This window comes from Argopecten irradians, chromosome 7 (genome assembly GCF_041381155.1).
Source record: "Argopecten irradians isolate NY chromosome 7, Ai_NY, whole genome shotgun sequence".
Classification (NCBI taxonomy): domain Eukaryota; kingdom Metazoa; phylum Mollusca; class Bivalvia; order Pectinida; family Pectinidae; genus Argopecten; species Argopecten irradians.
The window spans coordinates 7746969-7754527 of NC_091140.1; positions in this window are offsets into that span (position 1 = coordinate 7746969).

The window sequence follows — 7559 nt, forward strand, 5'->3', positions numbered from 1 at the left end:
AAACACAGTAAATCCCTTTGTCTTTTATGTCATCACATCATGGAATGTACAGGATTGTTACCCAATATCTGGTCTATTAGATGAACTCGCTGAGCACCGGGTTTATTAGTGTGCAGTGTCAGAGATCACGATGCCCGCGTTTATCTAGTTGGTTATGTTTTAGTGGGACAGGTCAGCTTAAAAACCAGTTATAGGTAAGATACGGGAGTAGTCATCTGTCTCAAAAGTGTCAAGGCATAGTATTACATTTCTCAGAAGAGATTAATAAACTTAGTCAGATGAAATATGAATTACATGTAATGGATTCACTTAACCAACATTACATCATATCCATGCGGATCAGATCACTATGTTCAGAATTGCAAGCTAGAATGTATTGATTCCATCTTTGGAATTGCGTTGAATAAGATTTTACAATTGCAATTCTTCTGCACTGTTTTTCGATGGTTAATATTCATTTGTGGCATGTTATACGTAATGATCACTGGTCAACCTCCACTGCAACAATATGCTATGCACACGTGTCGTTGTTCCATGTTTGCACGTACATTTCTTTGTATATATATAACAAGTGATTGGATTATCTTTGGCATTTCTGGATATTCAACATATTGATATTCCACATCTTACGCTTTCGTTATGCAAGTTTTTAAGCCTACCAAGGACGCGTCGCTCTGTTAGGAATAGGTGATGTATTATTTCACCTATTATTCCTAATGGACGTACTTTTCGTGATTCACAAGTTTTACATTTGTTGGGGAATAATTCAACTTCTCACCATGTTTGCTTCAGTTTACCAACACACAAATAAATATACTTGTATCAACTTTTCTTGTTATTATTTCTAAATATTTTTCAGCACTTTTTTTCTATATCTTTTTTTTGCACTTTTTAATGGATTCCAAAATAGTCCTAATTCATGGTCCACTTTCACTGGATTATATCATAGATTTTATTATTTTGTATAGTGATTTTGTATAAATACTTTATTTTGGCTGAAGTTTCTTTCAGTTAAAGCAAAGCTGATATATTATGTTTTACCCTATCCATTTCTCGAGCTATTTTTTTTAATTTTGTTTTGTCAGATATGCTAAGAAGTGACAAACAACCTAAAATAACACAGTTTGTAAATGCCCTATCCAGTTTCTAGATATCAATGTTGTGATTCACTTAATAATTGTATATCACCTGATTATGACGTTGTCCTGGGTTGAGCAATGGGTTCGTCCATTCCTAGGGAACACATTTTCAGAAATGAATAGTATTCGTTATAGAAGGACTTGGACTATGCGGTATTTTTAAATTCCATCAGGTTTATATGTGATGAATTGCCAATGGTATGTTTGGTCTTGTAATCATATACACCGTGAGTGAAAATTGTGCTTGACTTTACCTGTTACTGGATCATGACATGTGATGAATAGAATGATATGGAATGAATGAACATTGTTGGCTATTTTTCAGCATTATGCATAGCCACACTCGGTTTATTGTTTGTGTTGTAGGGTGTTTATTTAACACAAAAGGGACCTTGTTTTTTGGTAAGCCTCAAACTGTAATATATGTGTGAGAGGAGCATGCCTCTCGGCTCTAACGGGCCTCGTTTGTTGCTTATACCCTCTCACACAATGTAGTACTGTTTTCAGATTATCTTTCTAAACATATACATTGCTATGTCTGGTTATTGTAAATTGACCAGCTTGTACATTTACTAGTGGGGGCGGTGACACCTGAAGGAGTGTCCTGTCGCTAGGTAAAAAATGAAAGATGATACTGCGAGTAATGGGATGGAGTTGGCATGCACATGGCAAAAACAGTTTTTGATATATCTTGTAAGTGAATATTATTCGTATCATGTAAGTCGGGAGATTGCTAGATCGGGCCTGAGTCGCCTAGGATGTTCAGATATGCTCGACATTATTATACCACAATGCCTAGCTCCAACTCTTGGTTGCAAGTGGTCGAATACCATCTGATCACGACTCAATTGCTAGGGCTACATTGTCCGCGTGAGGTCTGTAGTTTTTATCCGGCCGGGGGATTCCTTTACATGACCGGACTCATATTTTAAACTATTATAATCCTTTATATAAGTCCCCGCTGTGCATATTTTATCAGTCTGGCTAACTAGAAATATCGGGTTTAAAATGACATATTCTATTTTATATTTGGCTATTCTTTTAAATGTGTAATAAGCAGTATGCTAGAATAGTTATAACTAGAACAAAGAACAAAATAGGAAAATTACACTATTCATAGTTCACTGTCTTTTTCCAATGCTTTCAGGTAAATGTATAGTATACGCTTGGATGCATCGGTACACAGCAGATTCATGATTGGAAAATATAATTTAGTTAATCAAGGATTGGCACATGCCTTATGTTATATTTATAATACTAACTAGGCGGAAATTATTTCGAGGTGGGAATGGTTAGAGTGATCCCATCTCTTCTAATTTTGTTTACTTTCTCCTCTTGAAAACGTGGGAAAAAGTGTCAGCGGGGATCACCTGCCCGCATGTGAGTTCTTCTCCCGGACACTATGGGTTTTCTTCCACTCTAAGTCATCCTCGTGCGCTTTTCATTTCGGGCCCATCGAAAAGTTGGTTTGGAATAAATTGTGATTACTTGTTTACCCAATCGTTGTAAAATAAATAAAAGTTTATATTTTCTCCCCTCTGAAAAATGTCATCTTACATGAACTTTATCATTGCGGCGGACTGTTGGTTTGTATTTTTTTTCTGTAGGAAATTTATTGTACATCCAAATTCGGTTAACACAATTATTTAATTATATAAATCTTTGGATTACCCGATTACTAGCTTAGGATATAAAATCATCATTTTACTAAATTCTAGGGTTCATATGAAACAGAAATATACTAGATTTTGATGTTCTATTTTTTGTTAATTATCCAATTAAGTCATGGCATGCCGATGAATAGATTTTAGAAGCAAACATATTTATATTGATGAAAATAACTCGTTATTTTAAAGTAACTAGTGTTGTTCCAAGTGTTATTTATTCCAAATGAACAAAAAAGTAACCTGAAATGACTTTAATTTTTTAAAATGTACTGTGTATAGATGGTGAGATATTATGATTTTAAAGATCTATTTCATAATTGTTCTTACGTTTAGTAATTATATTGTTTGTTCCGGAATTAACCGGGAGCAACCATAGATTTTCAGGACAAGTTAAACAATATTTTTAAACATGAGGAAGAAAACATTTTTCCTTGTATTTTTTTTATATAATAATAATGTATTATCCATGACAAATTAGTTTGGTATCTGAAAAGATGCTCGAAAGTGGAAGACGCGTTGTGTCGTTGAAATTACGGGTTAATTAATTTTAATTTTTAATGTTTGTGATGGTCTTATAACTTTCGCTCTTTTGGTCGTAGTGAAAACGTTTAAGTGTCATATACATATTTTTTCTTCGTCATGTCTGAGTTTTAAACTCTTCTAATTTTACCATTTTTTATAAAGTCTGCAGCACTGGAAGTATCTTTAATTATAAAAGTAAAAAATATTTTTAAACGTATAGTTCACGTAAAAAATAGGCTCCGAAAGATGCACGATTCATTCGGAACTCTTTACGAAGAAACATCGTCGCGGACAATCTCGATGGTAAAACGAGAGGTGTGGAGAACCAAAGGTGAAATATCATCATCTTTTTCATACAACAAAACAATGAGGTTCGACCTCATCAGACTCATCAGGCCACATTACTATATTTGATACCACAACGACATTTTACGGTATTGTGTTAATTGGATGTTTCAAATACTCAATTCTGTGGACATTATACCAGAATATTGTTGCTATATTAGGACAGAAGTAAAAACTATCATCTGTCTCAGTAAGATTTGTTAAATAGCTAAAACTGGCGGTTTTACGTGTAGGTCTAACGCTGGATTCAGGTCGATTGTCATGATCAGACTGGAGTGTGCATTACGAATAAGGCCTACGAAAAAACAATCATAATAAAACAGCAACCTCAAATTACTCAAAAATGAATAATACATTTTGTACTAACATTCCACCGTTTGTGATATTATAACAACGTGAAACAATAACATAACCTAGGCCTACTTACTTGTTGATAATATGCCGATTGTAAAATTGAAAAGCAAGGCGGATTTCTTAACATCTAAAATGGAACCGGATTTAATCAGGATACTTAAGTGAAACAATGCATTTCATCCTAACCAGGTTAGCGCTTGTCGTTTGTCATTATGCAGGTTTGAAATGGGGGGGCCTAAACACAACACAACATTTTTCCATTACACACAATCCACATCACATATTTTAATATCATTTGCAAGGGGGGGTGGGGGAAAAATTATATAACGATTCATAAATTTAAAGGTATATAATATGATAAAATAAAACAGGTCTTTTTCATAGCTATGACCCAACTTTTGTGAATGGGTTTGTCCCACTCGTTGATCACATATCAGTACTGAATCGCTTTGAAGGAAGGCGGCCCAGATATCTTCTAAGGATTTTACTTCAAAAAAAAAAAAAGAAGAGAAAAAATAGAAAAATATATATATGAAATGTGTATGAGAATCTCAGTTTGCCTACTGTTGAGCGTTTGTTTAGCTAGTGCCTGCGAAAGAGATCGCTCAGGAAACTGATATCTCTATAAGAGAAATGTACAGTGGTTTTGTCTCTGTTGACCTCCAAAATTTCGACATTTTAAAGAATTTTTTCGTAATGTTCAAAATTTATGTGAGATCGCATAGTATTGATCACGCCCAAGATTAATCAGCAATGCATAAATTTTTGAAGAACGAATAATACGTTAGTGTATCGACCTGTTCTATCTCTATTTACTACCATTGCAAGCAGACCAGCGTGTGAATAACATCTAATTTAGAAAGAGATCTTTCGAGAATAAAGTGGTAAACTATTTCTTATATAGTTTAATCATTCTGCAACCGCTAATTCTATGACATGTTTCTTGCTAATACTGGTCGGACTCGACTTAGCCGATTTACTGGAGCTACCAACTGAGCAGATCAGATCTATGATACGTATAGGTTAGTTATTTTATAAATATCCCAATTAGTGAAGAGATGCGACATGAAATCATAACCCTTGCTCTCTAGCAATAGACAGATTATTTCATTGAGTATTCTATAGTTCTATTGATCTATATGCGACAACTACACCCAAACTGCTGCCTATGCGTATTGACATGAGAAACCTTACGTATGTAAGGTACTGTACGTTTGGAGTGGTGGTAGTATAATGAGAGAACGACATATGTGCTACGTGAACTGTTGTCAGTGATAGTCTAGGGATGGTGAGCGACCGATTCATGTATTGAGCAGCATCAAACAAAAAGTTTGAATGAAGATATGAGCCAGATATCAGGACAGCAGATTTGCAAATACTAACAATATAAAACCGTTTCAGCATAGACAAGAATGGGATGATGATTCAAGCTTTTGCCCAACGCTCACCTCCATCGCCTGTTTTAAGTGCTCCACGAAACAGGATATTTGCGTAGAGAGACTGTCCTTAGCTAAAAAATCCAATTAGATCTAGATCGAATGGAGCTGTTTAGTCGAAGTAAATAGTGACTAGCACAGTAAGTGTTGTCACGAGTAGTGCTAACAAGAACAGCTCAGGTGTAGACAATCAATCCCAAATCTTATCCATATGCGGTCGAGAGAAATGTGATGGCAATTAGGATAAGCTGCTCAACAAGATGAGATGTATGTGAAGCTGTTAACGCGTGAATGAACTACGCTCAAACAGTTAAACTCATAAAATATTTAGTCGAAATTCGAGTCTGAGTGAAACATAACTTTGATTGTTTGATAATGTTCCTGATTCAATAGTGAACCGGCACTTTAGAGGAAAATTTGGATATGTTAGATGTGCGTGCTATGAACTTCTTCATAGCGTTGTTAGAAATGAATATTGAAACAAGAGACATATGTCATAGTGTGGTTATTTTAGGAATAGGCATGTAGCAATAGCTCTAAAGTTAGGAAATAGAGTCTGATCATATGAGGGGGGGGAATATATAACCTGGCCTATGTAGATGGTAAGAGTCTAAAAGTCTGTTATGTGATATGTTGTTTGGGACCATGAACTAGAATTGGCTCGTGTCAGAGATCTACGAAACGAGGGAGATATATTAGCATATTTGGGGCCATATAGAAAGTGACTTTATGAGAATTAAATTGTGGTGAAGCAAAATGATAATATCTGAACTCCATGTACAGAGGTCTATGTATTATCATAGTCGTGATGAAAATGCCATAATTATGATCTAAAATTTACTTATATAGCGTCCGACTCAAAAAAATAAAAAAAAAAAATAACATAAGTAATAGTACAGATTAGTGTATTGGAAAGAGATATTTTTCACCTACATGTTGGGAAGGAAAAAATGGGAAAATATGTTCAAGGAGAATGAAGAAACCACTTATCTCTCTGGTATCAAAAACGCACGGCGGATCCGGTGGGCATGTGTATCAAGATGCTCTAACGTAGTAGGAAACTTGTGCTCACAGATACTGTGAATAGTAGTGTTAAAAGTGGCTATGGTGAGTATATTAAAGATTTTTTGATAATGTATCGGTGCTGAGCATGGACCTCATATTCTTTTTGTCTATTGACAGGGTAATGATTATATTGAGTAGATCAAATTACGAGTAAGAGATGGCCATAGTTTTATTTCTTATGCAATAAGACGTCTGAGAACTGTCCATGTGGTCTACGTATGTTAAAGTCATGCATTTTTGTCAGGTTATTTTAGAATTACTAAATTAGCGTAGATTGAATTGTGGTGGGATAACGTGAGATCACAGAGGATAGTGACAATTCCTCACGAGTACATTATTCCTAGCATTTCAAGAGAATGAAATCAATTTCCGGGGTCACCGGACATATTAATAATCCGGGAATATGTATTTCTTTTTTAAGATTATAGTGATTATATGTGGATGTGATCTAGCAAATATGAGGTTGGTGAAGGATACTACGCTATGATTAACAATAGGACGCGTTATGAGAGTTACAGTCGTTGAATTCTAGGAAGATGTTTCGAGTGATGCGAGGAAGTATTGATTTAAATAATTTGAAAAGCTGACCTCGAAAGCCTGAACTAGGGTATGGTCACTTGTGCTGAATATCTAGAGTTGAAAAAATCATTTTCAAAAGTGGTGGTTACAGGAACTCATATCTAATTCTTCTATTAATACATACAATCACGCATGATTGCTTTGAATATTGCAAAATAACGACTTTGTGCTAGACAGTGTATTCTCCGCTCGAATGAATAAGCCGTAATAATGAAGTAGATTTATTGAATTTACTTAGATAATGAATAACGAAAATCTGAAAAGCTACTGTACATTTTAATGATATATGAAAAATTAGATAACTCATTTGATAAATATGTTAATGCGTTACATCAATTATATGTACTACATAGTCTCGAACTATAGATTTATCTACTTCTTTTGTGGATGAGTATGTATAATTTAAATAGAAAATCTTTAGGTGGTGGAGTACTTTTCAGAGATGTTATCAC